The following is a 20,967-nucleotide window of genomic DNA, read 5'->3' on the forward strand; positions in this document are numbered from 1 at the left end:
AATAAACATCAGAGTAAAGTGGGCAAGACATTATTGAAGGTTATAAAATTGGAGAAATTTTATGAAAAAAAAATTTATGAATATGGATCAAAAGCTTTTAAAATGTTCATAGCTTTTTTTTTTTTTTTTGCGGTACGCGGGCCTCTCACTGCTGCGGCCTCTCCCGTTGCGGAGCACAGGATCTGGACGCGCAGGCTCAGCGGCCATGGCTCACGGGCCCAGCCGCTCCGCGGCACGTGGGATCTTCCCGGACCAGGGCACGAACCCGTGTCCCCTGCATCGGCAGGCGAACCCTCAACCACTGCGCCACCAGGGAAGCCCCATAAAATGTTCATAGCTTTTGATAATGATTTTACCTCTAGGAATTTATCATATTAAGGAAATAAACAGATATATTCAAATATTTATGTATAGAATGTTCATTACAGTAATAGTGAAAAATTAGAAATAATCAAAATATCTAAGAATCGGATTACAAGGTAATGGAGTAAATACTAGGCAGACATTAAAAATCAGGTTTTAAAGAGTTTATAATGACATTGGAAAATGCTCACAATTTGATATAAAATTATGAGTATATTATCAATTTTTAAAATATATAAAACACTGTATTACCACGTGAACCAGCAATTCCACTTCTGGGTGTATACCCAAAAGGAGTGAAAGCAGGGACTCAGAACATATTTGTAAACTCATGCTCATAGCAGCATTATTCACGATAGCCAAAAGGTGGAATTAGTTCAAGTATCCATCAGTGGATGAATGGATAAACAAAACATGGTCTGTACACATACAGTGGAATTTTATTCAATCAAAGGAAGGAAATTCTGACACATGGTACAACACGAATGAATCTTAAGGACATGATGGTGGGTGAAACAGGACAGTCACAAAAGGACAAATAGCATATGATTCCACTTATACGAGGTACCTGGAGTAGTCAGACTTAGAGACAGAAAAAAAAAATGGTGGGTGCCAGGGACTGGGGGGAGGGGGGAATGGGGAGTTAGTGTTTAATGGGTCTAGAGTTTCAGTTTGGGAAGATGAAAAATTTCTGGAGATGGATAGTGGGGATGGTTGCATAACAGTGAGAATGTACTAAATACCAAAGAACTGGACACTTAAAAATGGTTAAAATGGTAAATTGTATTTATTTTATTATAATAGAAAAATTATATATACATACGTATACATTTATACAATACATGTACACACAGACACACGCATATATAAATGAAACACTAAAAAGCTATAAGTGTTTCCCTGGTGGCGCACTTGTTAAGAATCCGCCTGCCAGTTCAGGGGAAACAGGTTCGAGCCCTGGTCCGGGAAGATCCCACATGCCGCGGAGCAAATAAGCCCGTGCACCACAACTACTGAGCCTGTGCTCTAGAGCCTGCGAGCCACAACCACTGAAGCCCGCGTGCCTAATTGTCGTGCTCCGCAACAAGAGAAGCCACTGCAATGAGAACCCTGCACACTGCAATGAAGAGTAGCCCCCACTCACCTCAACTAGAGAAGCCCACGCGCAGCAACGAAGACCCAACTCAGCCTAATTAATTAATTAATTTCAAAAGCCAACATGCCCATTTAAAACAAAAGCTATAAGCCAGATGTCAGCAGTAAGTTGTGAAGTCTGAATTGTGAAATTATAAGAGATTTTTACTTTCTTCTTTGTACTTTCTTGCATTTTACAATTTTTCTATCATGAACACGTATTACTTTTTTCAGGGAAAAATAAGTGTGTTTCTTTAAACCCATTGGAGTTTCCTTGAACGGCCTCCTTGCTTTGGCCAGGGAGGGGGAATGTCCTACAGGCAGATGCACGTGCTCCACAGCAGGAATTTCTCCTCTCCAGGCCTGTGCTCTGCCTTTACAAGGGGGTTTCAGGCTAGCAGACCTCATAAACAGCCTCTCGCCCACACAAGAAATTGTTGGAGACGACTTATGAGGTCTCTTTGAATCTTGTAGGTGAATTTATGGCCGTTTCATGAAGGATTCCTCCCTTTGGCCCCAGAAACTATGTTGGGACTGTCCTGCCTGACTTAACAGCCAAGAGTCATGTCAAGGCTGCGTGTGGCAGCAGCACAGTGCAGTGAGAAAAGTGCCACACAGGAGTCAGCCATGGAATTCTGCAGTGTGACCATCGGCCAGACCCTCCCCCTCTCTGGCCCTTTCTTCCTTCAGTGATAAGATGAGGGGATCAGGCAAACCACGACCCCCTTCCTCAAACCAAGCTCAGGCCTTGCTTGCCCCAGGGAGCCTTCGCTGATGAACTCCTCCAGCCTCTTAGGGGCACTTCAGCAGTCACGGCTTCAGATGCTCCTCTATAAAGCGGCGGTCGAGATTTGCCTGTATGTTCTTGAGTGGTTTTCATGTGATTAAGGTAGATAGCTAGTGGGAAGCAGCCGCATAGCACAGGGAGATCAGCCCGGTGCTTTGTGACCGCCTGGAGGGGTGGGATAGGGAGGGTGGGAGGGAGGGAGATGCAAGAGGGAAGAGATATGGGAACATATGTATATGTATAACTGAGTCACTTTGTTATAAAGCAGAAACTAACACACCATTGTAAAGCAATTATACCCCAATAAAGATGTTTAAAAAAAAAAGACAATAAATAAATAACAATGCCTAGGAGTCAGGGTCACAAAGTCTTCCAGTCCCGCCTGCCCTTCCATTCCCAGCAGGGAATCTCATTCATTTGCAATTAAATGGGCCTCAGGCAACTCACAAACAGACCCTGCATGTACTGAGCACTTCCTCTGCCCTATTTAGAAGCCACCATTGGTTCCCCTTTGCCCTTAAAACAAATTCCAAATGAGGACTTTATTCTGATAGTCAGAAGGCCCCATCTGGTCTGCTTTCTGTCTTCCTTTGCCAGACTCAACTTTTGCTTTATCCCTGCTCTGCCCCCCCCCCTTGGTATCCTTACCTTCTGGCTATAGCAAGCTTCCAGAAATTCCCTAACATACCATGCCCTGTAAAGCAGGGGCCTTTTCATACGTTGGTCCTTCTTCCTCCAGCTAGGGAATGTGATACCCTTCAAGACCCAACTTGCATAATAACAGCAAACATTACCAGTCCCTTACGGTGTGACTAATAATGTTCTAAGTGCCTTACCTGTAATAACTCATTTTTTTTTTGCACATAGCCAAATTCTGAGCAGGTTTTTCTTCTACTGCCTCGCTTTTCTAGTTTCCTGCCTATTTTCTTAACATAGTTCTTTACCCTTCCAGTTGATTCTATAAACCACTAGATAGCCTTCCTATGAAATGCTATTCTGCCAAAGTGAGCCAGAGTTGATGACTGCTGCTTAAAACCCATCATCTTATCTTATAAAGTATTTATCTAGCTGAGTGTCACTGAATTCCAGGTACCTGTGCTGGTGTAGAGGGAATACAAGGCCTCAATTCTGCTCATGAGGAGCTCACATCTGTATGAAAAAAAAAGATAAACAGCAATGTGAGGTAATTAAAGGTACAATGTGAATACCTATGAAAGTATAACTTAACTCTATGGGAACTCAGATGGGGAGTCTGAGAGGGCTTCACAGAGGAGGTGACATCCAAAGAAGCAACGCAGCATCAGTGGCCAGAGTGGGCTCTGAAGCTGGACAACTTGGGTTCACATCCCGCTTCTGCCACACTTTGGATATGTAAGCTTGGGCAAGTTGCTCAATGTATTTGGTCCTCAGTTTCCTCATCCATAAATGAGTGACAATAAGAATATCTACTTAGTAATCATCTCTGCAGCCAGCACAGTCTGCAGGATCTGTCTATGGAACGTACTCCCAGGACTGATGCCAGCACCATCTGCTTTCTCACCAGCCTTACATTGCTGTGAAAAACCATCTGTCTCAAGCCCAAGCCTCAACTCCAGTCACTAATTTATTACTTAGGCTTTTCCCCTAAGTAATGGGGTGGCTGGAAGGGTCATTCTTTTAGTCTTGGACCTAGAATGTGGCTCAGCCTCTCTTTGCTGTTTCCAACTTGACGTGCACTTTAAAAGGTTAGGCTAACATTATTTTAGGCTTAGCTTTCTTATTCACTGAAGAAAAGTCTCTTCATTATGAGTCCAGAATCCACTCTTCTGAGCCTATTCTGAATTGTTCTCTCCAAAGCCACAAAAATACTATGCGTTAGCCTTCTAGATTCCCCTAAAAACATCCTCCCTAAACTAAGGAGCCTGGTATAGTAAAAACTCCTAGTCTTCTAGAGTCAGAGAGACCTGGGTTAAATTCACAGATCCTCTAGCTGTGAGACTTCAGTCAAGTCACTAAACCTTCCAAGTCTTTAATATCTATTTCATAGGGTTATTACAATGCCCCAATAAAGAAGGTATGTAATAAAATTGTTTGAGTCTCTTCTTTTAATTTGCTCCTATTATGTTCTTTATTCCCATTTTGAAATATCTTCTGATGGTCCCATCCCCAGCCATTCTTACTGCTGCCTGTTGTCCCAATTTCTCTACTTTCAACTTTTTCTACTAAAAGTCCTATCTCCCAAGAGTCATACTTCTGAGTTTCTGGTGCTACTTCCTTGGAGCTGCTTGGCATAAAAGCCATGTTCATTGTTCATTCTATTTTAGCTCAATAAAAGTGTTTTCATTCCCAATTTAAACGTACATCGTAATTATTCTATTGAATATTATGCTGAAAAGATATGTCATTGAACTTCCACATGGCATTTGGCAAGACCTCTTACACTATCTTTGTGACAAGTTAGAGGAATCTTGAATATACGGACGATTATATTTTGCCAAAACTAAAGGTGATGACTAATGAAATAGCATCTTTATTAAGAAAGCATGTAGTATGATGCCAGCAGCCTATCCACATCTTATTCTAGTTAACATTTTTATTAATCACTTGAATGCTGATTTCTAAAACAGATCAATCAAATTTACAGATGACAGAAAGCTGGGAAGGTAAATAAACACTTTCAAGTAAGAAACGGTTTTCAAAAATATATATATATCTTAGCAGGTTGTATTGATGCTGAATAAAACAAGACGTTTAAAGGGGGCAAATGTAAAACTCTTTCTTTGACTCCAATATACCAGCAGCACAAGTGCAGGATGAGATTGGTTTAGCAGTAGTCACTCTCCCACAGTCAAATCAGTATGATTTCATATTGTTATATAATTGTCCCCCTAATCAATATAATCTTAGGATGCTTAGACGTCTAGCTTTAGAATAAGGGAGGTAGTGGTCTTCCTTTATCTTATGCAGCTAGATCACACCTCTGGAGTAGAATTCAGCTAAGGGTGACACATTTTAAGAAAGATATTGGTAAAATGAAATGTATTTAAACAGGAAATCGTTAGGATTATGAACCATATCATAAGAGGAATGTTTGAAGGAAGCAGGGATTTTTAGACTACACAAAACATCCCAAAGGTTCGAAGGGAACAGGACAGTAGTAGGATGCAAAAATATAGGATAGGTTCTCATTTCAAGGAGCTCACATACTAGGTGATTAGTGTTGTGATAGAGGCAGATTCAAAATGGGGAAGAAATGATTAATTTTGCCTGGGGGAGTCAGGAAAGTTTTCACAGAAGGGAATGAGGCTGAAACTGAATCTTAAAAATAATGGGAAGGATTTTACCACCAGCAGAGTACGTCATTTGAGGCAAAGGGAACAACACACACTTGAATCCCCAGGGCAGGGATTAAAGCAGTGGGTTAAGAAGTAAATGGGGGACTTCCCTGGTGGCGCAGTGGTTAAGAATCTGCCTGCCAAGGCAGGGGACATGGGTTCGAGCCCTGGTCCGGGAAAATCCCCCATGCCGTGGAGCAATGAAGCCTGTGCGCCACAACTACAGAGCCTGTGCTCTAGAGCCTGCGAGCCACAACTACTGAGCCCGTATGCTGCAACTACTGAAGCCCCTGCACCCTACGGCCCGTGTTCTGCAGCAAGAGGAGCCACTGCAATGAGAAGCCCGCACGCCGCAACGAAGACTAGCCCCCACTCACTGCAACTAGAGAAAGCCTGCACACAGCAACGAAGACCCAACGCAGCCAAAAATAAATAAATAAATGTATAAAAAAAGAAAAAAGAGGTAAATGGGAGGTAAGAAAGTGATGACAGCAAGTACCAAAGATAGACTCTAGGTTTCTGCTTAAATGTAACTTCCTTAGAGAAGTTTTCCCTGGCCCCTGACCCCCAATCTAATTAGGTGTCCGTGTTACACTGTCTCCTAATGCTCCATAATAGCTTCAGGGGCTGTGCCTGGCATATGATAAACACTTAATAAACATGTTGAATCATGCACATAAAGACCAATTTAAAGCAGAGTATAACAAGTGCTATATTGTATATAGCACAGTTTTCAGGAGAAAAGGAAGATGTGAACTAATAACACTTGAACTAATTGAGCCTTATGGGAGAAAGAGAATACAAGAGGACATTGAAGGGAGATGGAGCAGCTCCAGTGGATGCATGGGGGCAGGAAACAACACAGCGGGTAGAGAACTGTGAAAACTTCCGTATGTTTGTACGTAGGTGGATATGGGTGCGTAGTAGCTGACAAGACCAGAGAGGTAGGCGAGGGCCGAATCATTCATCCATTCACTGAATATTTATCAAGTACCTACTCATGAAGGGCTTCCTAATCCAGGCTAAGAAGTCTGGATTTTATCCAAACAGTATTGAGTAACTACTGGAGGATTTGAGAGTATTATGATTCAATTCATATTCTAGAAAGTTCATGCTGGAGGTTGGACAATGGATTATTTACATGGTGGCAAGACTGGAGGCGTGTAGAGATCACTTGGGAAGCTGTTTCAGAAATCCAGGTAAGAGAACCACGGCAGTGGGAACAAGGAGGACATGGTTCCAGGAAGTATGTAGACACTAGAATTGACGGAATTTGATGGGGATTTCTTTATGATGGGAATGCTCTCACTTTGGGAAGTGAGAAAGTGCGAAATTTAGGATGATTCTTGTGTTTCTGGTACATGCAATGGAGTGGATTGTGATACACAGAGAAAAGGACTACAGGAAGAAGAGACAGGTAAAATAGGGGTAAATTGTGAAGTCCATTTAGTACATGTTGATATTTGTGGAAGAGATTGCTAGCTGTTTACCAGAATCCATTATCTCCTTTTTCCACATAACGGTATCTAGCATGTGGCTGTGCCAGGAGCAAAGTATGCAACCTCCCTCTCAGTTGCCTAAGAAGAAATTCTTGCCCTGGATTTCTGCCCTCTCCTTCTTCTATTCATTGGAATGGTAATTACTATAATGACCTAGGAAGTCACAAGTTGAGGATGGCAGAGCCTCCATTAGCCTGGTCCCTGTGTGCATCAGAGCTGTCTGCTAACTTAGAACACTGATCATAGGTTGTTTACATGACAGAAAAATAAATTTATTGCTCTCAAAGCCATTAAATTTTTAGTCTTTTTGTTACAGCAGCTGAGCCTACACCATACACTATTATGAGGTAGATTTATCAGTCATAATCACATTGGGTGGGATGAACGACATTAGCAAGTTGCTGAAACAAAAGTTTCCAGCCCACATCCTCCCACAGAAATACCAGTTTGAAAACTATCCACAGACTAAAATATCTTCATGAGAGTCCCAGAATCCAGGTGAGAGATTACAGCGATCAGGTGGAGCACAGAAACTAGAAAAGATGCATTTAAGAAAGTAGGAAGGATAGTATCACTTTACCTGTGTCACCCTTCCCCCCAGCCCGTGGAATGCAGCACCAAGAGAGATCCCTTGGCTCAGGAGTTCTCCTGTGGGGAAAAGAGAGCAAAGTGAGAGTCCAGCTTCACTACTGACCCTGGGACCAGGCCCACCCCAGTGGACCCTGGTGTCAAGCCAGCCCCTGTAGATCCTGGCTTTAGGATCACCACCATGGACTCAGGCACCAGGCCAACCCATGGACTCTGGAACCAGACTCACTTGTCCACAGACCCTGGCACCAGGACCACCCGCTTGCAGACCCAGGTATCAGGTCTGTTCACCTGTGGACTTTGACAGCAGGCCTACCCATGGACCCTGGCATCTGGCCTTCCCAGAATCTCTGGCAGGGTTGACTGGTGAAGAGATTTTCCTGCCAAAGCCAGTCTTTGAAGACTGGAAGAAGTGACTACTTCTTTAAATGTGCAGGCACCAATGCAAGACTACAAGAATCATGAAGAATCAGGGAAACATGATAATACCAAAGGAAAAAACTAAAGTTCCAATAACTGACCCTAAAGAAATGGAGATCTACAAACTGCCTGACAAAGAATTCAAAATAATCAGGTGAAAGATATTCAGTGAGCTACAAAAGAACACAGATAGCTAATTAAACAAAATCAGAAAAAACAATACATGAACAAAATGAGAAGTTCAACAAAGAGACAGAAACAATACAAGAGAACCAAGCAGAAAGTCTGGAGCTGAAGAACACAATGACTGAACTGAAAAATTCAAGACTTGCTCAAGCTAAAGAAGAAAATCAGCAAGTTTGAAAACAAGACACTTGAAATTACCCAGTCAGAGGAACAAAAAGAAAAATGAATGAAAAATAGTAAAGAAAGTCTATAAGACTTTATGGGACACTATCAAACAACCCAACACATGTTATGGAAGTCCCAGAGGAGAAAAGTAAGATAAAAGGGCAGAAAGATTATTTTTAAAAAAATAATGGTGGAAAACTTCCCAAATCTAGGGAGGGAGATGGACACCCAAATTTGTGAAACCCAAAAAATTTCAAATAGATTGAATCTAAAGAGGTCTACAAGTAGACACATTTAATTAAATTGTTGAAAGTCAAAAATAGAGAATATTGGGGCTTTCCTGGTGGCACAGTGGTTAAGAATCCACCTGCCAATGCAGGGGACATGGGTTCGAGCCCTGGTCTGGGAAGATCCCACATGCAGTGGAGCAACTAAGCCCATGCGCCACAACTACTGAGCCTGCGCTCTAGAGCCTGTGAGCCACAACTACTGAGCCCGTGTGCCTAGAGCCCATGCCCCACAACAAAGACAAGCCACCGCAATGAGAAGCCTGCACACCACAACAAAGAGTAGCCCCCGCTGACCGCAACTAGAGAAAGCCCACGTGCAGCAGCGAAGACCCAACGCAGCCAAAAATAAATAAATAAATTTATTTTTTTAAAAAATAGAGAATATTGAAAGCAACAAGAGAAAAGTGACTTGTCACATACAAGGGGTTCCCCCATAAGACTATAAGCAGATTTCTCAGCAGAAACTTTTCAGGAACAAGCGAAATTATATATTCAAAGTGCTGAAAGAAAAATTCCTGCCAACAAGGAATGCTTTACCAGCAAAAGAGTCCTTTAAAAATGAAGGTGAGATAAAGACTTTCCCAAACAAACAAAAACTGAGGGAGTTATCACCACTATACCTGCCTTACTAGAAGTGCTAAAGAGAACTCTTCAAGTTGAAACAAAAAAATGCTAAACAACAACATGAAAGCATATGAAAGTATAAATCTCACTGGCAGGGGTAAGTATATAGACAAAAGCAGAATAACATAATACTTTGATGTTGTGTAAGTCACTTTTAACTCCAGTATAAAAGTTAAAAAACAAAGTATTAAGAAAAACTATAAACACAAGAATTGGTTAATGTAAACACAATATATAAAAAAAGAAAATTCTGACATCAATAACATGGTGTGTGGGAGACTGGTTCAAGATGGTGGACTAGAAGGTTGCCCTCTTGCGAGAGCACCAGAATCACAATTAACTGCTGAACAATAATTGACAGGAAGACACTGAAACTCACCAAAAAAGATATCCCACATCCAAAGACAAAGGAGAAGCCGCAATGAGACAGTAGGAGGGGCGCAATCACAATAAAATCAAATCCCATAACTGCTGGGTGGGTGACTCACAAACTGGAGAATGATTATACCACAGAAGTCCACCCACTGGAGTGAAGGTTCTGAGCCCTATGTCAGGCTTCCCAACCTGGGGGTCTGTCAATGGAAGGAGGAATTCCCAGAGAATCAGACTTTGAAGGCTAGCGAGATTTGATTGCAGGACTTCAACAGGACTGGGGGAAACAGAGACTCCACTCTTGGAGGGCATACACAAAATAGTGTGCGCATCAAGAACCAGGGGGAAGAAGCAGTGACCGCATAGGAGACTGAACCAGACCTACTTGCTAGTGTTGGAGGGCCTCCTGCAGAGGCAGGGGGTTGGATGTGTCTCACCGTGGGGACAAGGACACTGGCAGCAGGAGTTCTGGGAAGTACTCCTTGGTGTGAGCCCTCCCAGAGTCCGCCATTAGCCCCACCAAAGAGCCTGTAGCCTCTAGTGCTGGGTCACCTCAGGCCAAACAACTGACAGTGAGGGAACTCAGCCCCAGCCATCAGTAGACAAGCAGATTAAAGTTTTACTGAGCTCTGCTCACCAGAGCAACACCTAGCTATACCCACCACCAGTCCCTCCCATCAGGAAGCTTGCACAGGCCTCTTAGATAGCCTCATCCACCAGAGGGCAGACAGCAGAAGCAAGAAGAACTACAATCCTACAGCCTGTGGAATGAAAACCACATTCACAGAAAGATAGACAAAATGAAAAGGCAGAGGACTACATACCAGATGAAGGAAGAAGATAAAACCTCAGACAAACAACTAAATGAAGAGACAGGCACCCTTCCAGAAAAAGAATTCAGAATAATGATAGTGAAGATGATCCAGAAACTCACTGGAATTCACTGCTGTGGAACAGAATAAAGAATGAAAAGAAATGAAGACAGCCTAAGAGACCTCTGTGACAACATTAAATGCACCAACATTTGCATTATAGGGATCCCAGAAGAAGAAGAGAGAGAGAAACACCCAAGAAAATATTTGAAGAGATCATAGTCAAAAACTTCCCTAACATGGGAAAGGAAGTAGCCACCCAAGTCCAGGAAGCACAGAGAGCCCCAAGCAGGCTAAACCCAAGGAGAAACACGCCGAGACACATAGTAATCAAATTGACAAAAATTAAAGACAAAAAAAAAAAATTATTAAAGGCAACAAAGGAAAAAACAACAAATAACATACAAGGGAACTCCCATAAGGTTAACAGCTGATTTCTCAGCAGAAACTCTAAAAGCCAGAAGGGAGTGGCACAATATATTTAAAGTGATGAAAGGGAAGAACCTACAACCAAGATTACTCTACTCAGCAAGGATCTCATTCAGATTCGATGGAGAAATCGAAAACTTTACAGACAAGCAAAAGCTAAGAGAATTTAGCACCACCAAACAAGCTCTACAGCAAATGATAAAGGAACTTCTTTAAGTGGGAAACACAAGAGAAGAAAAGGACCTACAAAAAACAACCCAAAACAATTAAGAAAATGATAATAGGAACATACATATTGATAATTACCTTAAATGTGAATGGATTAAATGCTCCAACCCAAAGTCAAAGGCTGGCTGAATGGATACAAAAACAGGACCCATATATACGCTGTCTACAAGAGACAGGACACATACAGACTGAAAGTGAGGGCATGGAAAAACATATTCCATGCAAATGTAAGTCAAAAGAAAGCTGGAGTAGCAATACTCAAATCAGATAAAATAGACTTTAAAATAAAGAATGTTACAAGAGACAAGGAAGGACACTACATAATGATAAAGGGAACAATCCAAGAAGAAGATATAACAATGGTAAATATTTATGCACCCAACATAGGAGCACCTCAATACATAAGGCAACTTCTACCAGCTCTAAAAGAGGAAATCAACAGTAACACAATAATAGTGGGGGACTTTAACACCTCACTTACACCAATGGACAGATCATCCTGACAGAAAATTAATAGGGAAACAAAAGTTTTAAATGACACAATAGACCAGATAGATTTAATTGATATTTATAGGACATTCCATCCGAAAACAGCAGAATACACTTTCTTCAAGTGCACATGGAACATTCTCTAGGATAGATCACATCTTGGGTCAAAAATCAAGCTTCAGTAAATTTAAGAAAACTGAAATCATATCAAGCATCTTTTCCGACCACAACGCTATGAGATTAGAAATCAGTTACACGGAAAAAAAGGTAAAAAACACAAACACATGGAGGCTAAACAATACATTACTAAATAAGCAAGAGATCAGTGAAGAAATCAAAGAGGAAATCAAAAAATACCTAGAGACAAATGACAACAAAAACACAATGATCCAAAACCTATGGGATGCAGCAAAAGCAGTTCTAAGAGGGAAGTTTATAGCAATACAATCCTACCTCAAGAAACAAGAAAAATCTCAAATGAACAATCTAGCCTTACACCTAAAGGAACTAGAGAAAGAAGAACAAATAAAACCCAAAGTTAGTAGAAGGAAAGAAATCATAAAGATAAGAGCAAAAATAAATGAAATAGAAACAAAGAAACAAGAGCAAAAATCAATAAAAGTAAAAACTGGCTCTTTGAGAAGTTAAACAAAATTGATAAACCTTTAGCCAGAATCATCAAGAAAAAGAGGGAAAGGGCTCAAATCAATAAAATTGGAAATGAAAAAGGAGAAGTTACAACGGACAATGCAGAAATACAAAGCATCCTAAAACACCACTACAAGCAACTCTATGCCAATAACATGGACAACCTGGAAGAAATGGACAAATTCTTAGAAAGGTATAATGTTCCAAGATGAACAAGGAAGAAATAGAAAATATGAACAGACCAATCACAAGTAAAGAAATTGAAACTGAGATTAAAAATCTCCCAACAGTGCTCCCTTCGGCAGCACATATACTAAAATTGTAACGATACAGAGAAGATTAGCATGGCCCCTGCGTAAGGATGACACGCAAATTTGTGAAGCGTTCCATATTTTTGGCTTTGTGACCACATAGATGGGTGGGATACGGAGGGTGGGAGGGAGAGAGATGCAAGAGGGAAGAGATATGGGAACATATGTATATGTATGTATAACTGATTCACGTTGTTATAAAGCAGAAACTAACACACCATTGTAAAGCAATTATACTCCAATAAAGATGTTTAAAAAATAAATAAAAATAAAAGTTGAGTTTAAAAAAAAAAAAATTTCCCAACAAACAAAATCCAGGACGAGGTGGCTTCACAGGTGAATTCTATCAAACATTTAGAGAAGAGCTAACACCCATCCTTCTCAAACTCTTTCAAAAAATTGCAAAGGAAGGAACACTCACAAACTCATTCTATGAGGCCACCATCACCCTGATACCAAAACCAAAGATACTACAGGAAAAGGAAATTACAGACCAATACCACTGATGAATATAGATGCAAAAATCCTCAACAAAATAGTAGCAAACAGAATCCAACAACACATTAAAAGGATCATACACCATGATCAAGTGGGATTTATCCCAGGGATGCAAGGATTCTTCAATATATGCAAATCAATCAATGTGATACACCATGTTAACAAATTGAAGAATAAAAACCATATGATCATCTCAATAGATGCAGAAAAAGCTTTTGACAAAATTCAACACCCATTTATAATAAAAAGTTATCAGAAAGTGGGCAGAGAGGGAACCCACCTCAACATAACAAAGACCATATATGACAAACCCACAGCAAACATCATTCTCAATGGTGAAAAACTGAAAGCATTTCCTCTAAGATCAGGAACAAGACAAGGATGTCCACTCTCACCACTATTATTCAACATAGCTTTGGAAGTCCTGGCAACAGCAATCAGAGAAGAAAAAGAAATAAAAGGAATCCAAACTGGAAAAGAAGAAGTAGAACTGTCACTGTTTGCAGATGACATGATACTATACTTAGATAATCCTAAAGATGTCACCAGAAAACTACTAGAGCTAATCAATGAATTTGGTAAAGTTGCAGGATACAAAATTAATGCATGGAAATCTCTTGCAGTCCTATACACTAACAACAAAAGATCAGAAAGAGAAATTAAGGAAACAATTCCATTCACCATTGCACCAAAAAGAATAAAATACGTAGGAATAAACCTAAATAAGGAGGTAAAAGACCTGTGCTCAGAAAACTATAAGACACTGATGAAAGAAATCAAAGATGACACAAGCAGATGGAAAGATATACCATGTTCTTCGATTGGCAGAATCAATATTGTGAAAATGACTATACTTCCCAAAGCAATCTACAGATTCAATGCAATCCCTATCAAATTACCAATGGCATGTTTTACAGAACTAGAACAAAAAATCTTAAAATCTGTATGGAGACACAAAAGACCCCGAATAGCCAAAGTAATCTGGAGGGCAAGAAACAGAGCTGGAGGAATCAGACTCCTTGATTTCAGACTATGCTACAAAGCTACAATAATGAAGACAATATGGTACTGGCAGAAAAACAGAAATATAGATTAATGGAACAGGATAGAAAGCCCAGAGATAAACCCACACACCTATGGTCAACTAATCTATGACAAAGGAGGCAAGGATATACACTGGAGAAAAGACAGCCTCTTCAATAAGTGGTGCTGGGAAAATTGGACAACTACATGCAAAAGAATGAAATTAGAACACTCCCTATCACCATACACAAAAATAAACTCAAAATGGATTAAAGACCTAAATGTAAGACCAGACACTATCAAACTCTTAGAGGAAAACATAGGAAGAATATTCTTTGATATAAATCACAGCAAAATCTTTTTTGACCCACCTCCTACAGTAATGGAAATAAAAACAAAAATAAACAAATGGGACCTAATGAAACTTAAAAGCTTTTGCACAGCAAAGGAAACTATAAACAAGACAAAAAGACAACCCTCAGAATGGGAGAAAATATTTGCAAATGAATCAATGGACAAAGGATTAACCTCCAAAATATATAAACAGCTCATGCAGCTCAATATTAAAGAGACAAACAACCCAAACAAAAAATGGGCAGAAGACCTAAATAGACATTTCTCTGAAGAAGAGGTACAGATGGCCAAGAGGCACATGAAAAGCTGCTCAGCATCACTAATTATTAGAGAAATGTAAATTAAAACTACAATGAGGTATCACCTCATACCAGTTAGAATGGGCATCATCAGAAAATCTACAAACAACAAATGCTGGAGAGGGTGTGGAGAAAAGGGAACCCTCTTGCGTTGGTGGGAATGTAAACTGATACAGTCATTATGGAGAACAGTATGGAGGTTCCTTAAAAAACGAAAAATAGAATTACCATATGACCCAGCAATCCCACTACTGGGCATATACCCAGAGAAAACCATAAGTCAAAAAGGCACATGCACCCCAATGTTCATTGCAGCACTATCTACAATAGCCAGGTCATGGAAGCAACCTAAATGCCCATCAACAGACGAATGGATATAGAAGATGTGGTACATACATACAGTGGAATATTACTCAGCCATAAAAAGGAACGAAATTGGGTCATTTGTAGAGACCTGGATGGACCTAGAGATTGTCATACGGAGTGAAGTGAGTCAGAAAGAGAAAAGCAAATATCGTACATTAACGCATATATGTGGAATCTAGAAAAACGGTACAGATGAACTAGTTTGCAAAGCAGAAATAGAGACACAGATGTAGAGAATAAATATGTGGACACCAAGGGGGGAAAGAGGGGGGTCGGAGTGGTGGTGGTGGGATGAATTGGGAGATTGGGATTGACATATACACACTAATATGTATAAAACAGATAACTAATAAGAAACTGCTGTATAAAAAAATAAATAAAATAAAATTCAAATCAAAAAAATAAATGAATAACATGGTGTGTGGGAAGGAGGGGATAAAAGTGTAGTTTTTTTGTATGTGATTGAATTTAAGTTGTTATCAGCTCAAAATGGACTGTTGTAACAATAAGGAGTGTTATGCAAGCTTCGTGGTACACACAGAAAGAAAAAAATCTATAGCAGTTACAAAAAAAGATAAAGAGAAAAGAATCGATGTATATCACTACAAAAAATCATTGAATCACAAAGGAAGATAATCAAATTGGGTTAAAGTCAAAGACATGGATATGAATAAGTCATCAAACGTGTACAGATAAAGAAAAGATGACTTCAGATGAAACACGGGAATACAATCTTTAAAGTGTGCATGTGGGAAAGAAGACACTATCACAGTGAAGTGTGAAAGAATAATAAGAGAATTAGAGGGTAATGGTCTATTACAGAAGCCAAGAGAGGAGACAGTATCAAGGATGGTGCTGTCAAATGAGAGACCAAGAAAATGTCAGAACTGAAAATGGTCATTGAATTTAGCAGTTAAGGTGACTTTGATTTTATATTACAGTGGAGGGTGGCAGAAAGGGAGACAAAGTCATACCAAAATGGATGTAGTAAAATTAAGAGGAGAGGAAGAAGGGTCAAGGGGAGATTATTCTTTCAAGAAGCTTCACTCTGCAGAAAAATGACGAAATGGAGTGAGATCAAGGAAGAAGTTATTTTAAGATGGCAGAAACCTGACCATGTTATTATGCTAAGGAGAAAAGGGAAATGTACAGAAATATTGAAGAAAAGAGCCAGATTGACAGATGGAGGAAGGAAGTTCCATGAGAATATGGGAGATGATGGGATCCAGGACATCAAGGATTAGCTGTGGACCAGAGTTGGGACCCTTTTCCCACTGTAAGAGAAAGTGAGTGCAGAAGGAGGTAAATTTTTACAGGTGTAACAGAAATTAAGAAATGATCATTATTTTCTCTAAAAGTAGACAATGAGGTTAGTGTTTGACTTTAGCTCAGTGAAAGTGGTAAAGCTACCGGGGGTGGAAAAAGTACGTAGGGATAAATCTGGAGTTGAGTGATTTCTTCTGTATGTAGACAGTGGGAGGGTGTAGATGGTAAAACTGGTCCAAAATAAGAATTCTGAGCAGCAAGTGTAGTATAAGGAGGAAGGTCAAAAGCAGAGGATGTAGGTGAAAGCAGTTGGTGGATTTCTCTTAATCACTGGAGCCTTGCATCCTTGGAGATTGTATCCCAGGTTTGCCACACTGTCTGCTACAAACTTCACACCATCACCACCACCATGCCTTTCCAAGTCTGAGAACTACATTTCCCAGAACCCCTTCCAATATATTTCAAAATTACAGTTTGCCACTGAAAGAGACTTGTGTGAAGTTTGGAAGGTGGGAGCAAAGAGGAAGCCCTTATTCCAAGGAGGAAAATGTGGCCAGACGTGATAGTTTTTAGAACTTCCCCAAGGTAACTTTTTCTCCAGTCCTCTGGAGGCCTTCACTCTGTCAGCTCCTCCCACATTCACATCACCTTGAATTCCTATGTTAAATCTCTTATTCCCATAATACTCATATTGGCTCCCTTTTCCTAATCAAAACCAGATGGGTTCAAAAAGTCTACAAATAATAAATGCTGGAGAGGGTGTGGAGAAAAGGGAACCCTCCTGCACTGTTGGTGGGAATGTAAATTGATACAGCCACTATGCAGAACAGTATGGATGTTCCTTAAAAAACTACAAATAGAACTACCATATGACCCAGCAATCCCACTACTGGGCATATACCCTGAGAAAATCATAATTCAGAAAGAGTCATGCACCAAAATGTTCATTGCAGCTCTATTTACAATAGCCAGGACATGGAAGCAACCTAAGTGTCCATCGACAGATGAATAGATAAAGATGTGGCACATATATACAATGGAATATTACTCAGCCATAAAAAGAAATGAAATTGAGTTATGTGTAGTGAGGTGGATGGACCTAGAGACTGTCATACAGAGTGAAGTAAGTCAGAAAGAGAAAAATAAATACTGTATGCTAACACATATATGGAATCTAAAAAAAAAAATGCTTCTGAAGAACCTGGGGCAGGACAGGAATAAAGATGCAGAGAATGGACTTGAGGACACAGGGAGGGGGAAGGGTAAGTTGGGACGAAGTGAGAGAGTGGCATAGACATATATACACTACCAAATGTAAAACAGATAGCTAGTGGGAAGCAGCTGCATAGCACAGGGAGATCAGCTCAGTGCTTTGTGACCACCTAGAGGGGTGGGATAGGGAGGATGGGAGGGAGACGCAAGAGGGAAGAGATATGGGAACATATGTATATGTATAACTGATTCATTTTGTTATAAAGCAGAAACTAACACACCATTGTAAAGCAATTATACTCCAATAAAGATGTTAAATAAATAAATAAATAAAACTACTCCAAAATTAACAAAATTTAAGCCTGATAGCTGTAACTCATAGAGGTCCTGGATTTATTTTGCCCTAGTCCTATTCAAAGATGTCACCCCATTAGTAGATGCAAACTATTATATATAGGATGGATAAACAACAAGGTCCTACTGTATACCACAGGGAACTATATTCAATATCCTGTAATAAACCATAATGGAAAAGAATATGAAAAAGAATATATATATGTATAACTGAGCCACTTTGCTGTACAGCAGAAATGAACACAACACTAAAAATCAACTACACTTCAATAAAAAATTTGTCATGAAGAACCTAGGGGTAAGACAGGAATAAAGACACAGACCTACTAGAGAATGGACTTGAGGATATGGGGAGGGGGAAGGGTGAGCTGTGACAAAGCGAGAGAGTGGCATGAACATATGTACACTACCAAACGTAAAATAAATAGCTAGTGGGAAGAAGCCGCATAGCACAGGGAGATCAACTCGGTGCTTTGTGACCACCTAGAGGGGTGGGTTAGGGAGGGTGGGAGGGAGGGAGATACAAGAGGGAAGAGATTTAGGAACATATGTATATGTATAATTGATTCACTTTGTTATAAAGCAGAAACTAACACACCATTGTAAAGCAATTATACTCCAATAAATATGTAAAAACTACAAAATAAATTTTAAAAAATTAAAGAAAATTTAAAAATTTTAAAAATTAAAAAAAAAAAACAAAGATGTCATCCCAAGCAGCCCAAGATATTTTTTGTTAATTTCCTCCTCATCCATAAGGCATGAAAAATCAGCCTTATTTGGTACTGTAGAGCAAGTCTGTCCCTTGTCAAAATTTAATGATTTGGGGATGGAAAAATGTACATATACATCTATATATTTGTGTAAATGTGTGCACACGCACGCACGTACAATGTAATCTGAGAAAGCCCAATGGCAAATCCTCAATACCCTTTCAAATAGGAGTGTGTCAAGATTGTTGAAAGGAAGTGGTAGAAAATTCCAGGTTCAAAAATAATCCCAAACCAGTGTGTGTGTGTGTGTGTGTGTGTGTGTGTGTGTGTGTGTGTGTGTGTGTGTGTGTGTGTGTGTGTGATGCATACATAAATCTTTAACAGTTTTCCTGATGCCAAAACTCCAGGCCAAGCTTCAATCCTGATCTAGCTTCATCATACTATTTCACACAGTCTTGGACTGCCTCACCATTGGAAGCAGATTCACACAAAGAAAAGGATCATGGGAGCATAGCAAGTCCTGAAAAAATGCTTGCCGAAGTCACATGAATTGCTGAGAGCCACTGGACTGAAGAAATTAGTTTGGTTACTTTAAATTCATATGTAACAATGGACTCCCCCTTTTTTAAAAATCTTATGAGTTATTCTCTTTGTTACCAAACTTGGTTCCAAATGCTTATAAATGATTCCAAAGATCCAATTCATGCTTAAACTGCTAATATTTTCATCTACCAAATGATATTTAAAAGGATGTAAGGCTCTGAATGCTTTGAAGGAAGAGCTCCTGTTAACATTTTGAGCACATATGTATACAGCCTTTCAGGCAAATTACTTTTATTGTACAGGTTCTAGGCTGTTTTACGGGAAAAAATCCCCTGCTTTACTTAATAATCGTACCTTGCAAATTGTCAAAATACAAATTATAGATCATCTAGTGAATCCTAGATTTGCAAGACTAATCCAAGTCCCTACCTCTTCGGTCAGGTTTATCTAGCCAGTAAGTTTCCAAATCCACCAGGGAGCAGCCTCTTCTTCATATTGTCATTACAGGTGATAGATATTGTGACTGTAAAAACCATTTGAGTTTCTGAGACTCAGCCTTCAGAAGTGGCCCTGAGTAGATTTCAGCAAGCATCTGGAGGCCCCAGATTGTACACCTCACTTAGATCTGCACAGAATGAGTCACTGAAGCCTCATATTACAGACTGAAAGCCTGCGTGTGTCCGTAGGCATCTCTTTGTAAGACTCTGTTGCACCAGTTCATGAATCTTGATATCAACAGTGATGTGAGAAAACAAGTGGATCTGGGGGTGGGGGCATTCTCAGCTGGTGTGGCTAAGGTTCCATCTTCCCCATGAACTTTTCATAACAGAAAATTTAAGTTCCTTTGAAGGTTAGGTTCCAACAGTCAACCCATTTGGCCTCTGATTTCACCTAGGAAGAGAGAATACCAGGAGGTAACAGAGTTAAGAACCATCTCCAAGAATCATCACCCCCAAATTTATTGATAACCCTCTACCAATCAGATTAAACTTGAAAATAAGATGGAAAGAAAAAATATATTAAATTCTTATCATGTGGTCAACATTATCCTAATATTATCTCATCTAATTCTCACATGTCTGGCATTATCCTCATTTCACAGGTATAGAAAGAGACTCAGATTTAGAAACTTGCCCAAGGTGTTATAGGTAGCACATGTTGGAGCTGTAATATAAAAACAATCTGTCTTGGGCTTCCCTGGTGGTGCAGTGGTTGAGAGTCCGCCTGCTGATGCAGGGGACGCGGGTTCGTGCCCCGGTCCGGGAAGATCCCACATGCCGCGGAGCGGCTGGGCCCGTGAGCCATGGCCACTGAGCCTGTGTGTCTGGAGTCTGTGCTCCGCAACGGGAGAGGCCGCAACAGTGAGAGGCCCGTGTACAGCAAAACAAACAAACAAACAAACAAAAACAATCAGTCTTACTGCAAAGTCAATATTCTTCCTACTGCATCATAAGCCAAGAACAGCTCCCCAAGAGGAATTTGATAGGTATCAGTAGCAACTCTCAGGTATCAGTTCTAAGTTGAGTTCACTGCGAACCCAAAATACGGGTTCCTAAGAGTCCCAGCACAGAGAAAATGTTTGGTTCTTAATGATAGGCACAGGCCCATTTAGGCCCTAAG

General features: G+C 40.2%; 1 long non-coding RNA gene and 1 other non-coding gene across 2 annotated transcripts; one reads left to right on the forward strand and one right to left on the reverse strand.

Moving 5' to 3' along the window:
- Positions 1-1,085: 1,085 nt before the first annotated feature.
- LOC141279538 (uncharacterized) lies at positions 1,086-20,652 on the reverse strand. The gene is made up of 4 exons (XR_012333962.1): positions 19,777-20,652; positions 7,678-7,745; positions 3,378-3,433; positions 1,086-2,449 (listed from the first exon to the last, which is right to left on the reverse strand). It is a non-coding gene; the product is annotated as an uncharacterized lncRNA (long non-coding RNA).
- LOC117310032 (U6 spliceosomal RNA) lies at positions 12,698-12,804 on the forward strand. Its single transcript, XR_004524299.1, has one exon. It is a non-coding gene; the product is annotated as a U6 spliceosomal RNA (small nuclear RNA).
- Positions 20,653-20,967: the final 315 nt, after the last annotated feature.

This window comes from Tursiops truncatus, chromosome 1, assembly GCF_011762595.2.
Source record: "Tursiops truncatus isolate mTurTru1 chromosome 1, mTurTru1.mat.Y, whole genome shotgun sequence".
Classification (NCBI taxonomy): Eukaryota; Metazoa; Chordata; class Mammalia; order Artiodactyla; family Delphinidae; genus Tursiops; species Tursiops truncatus.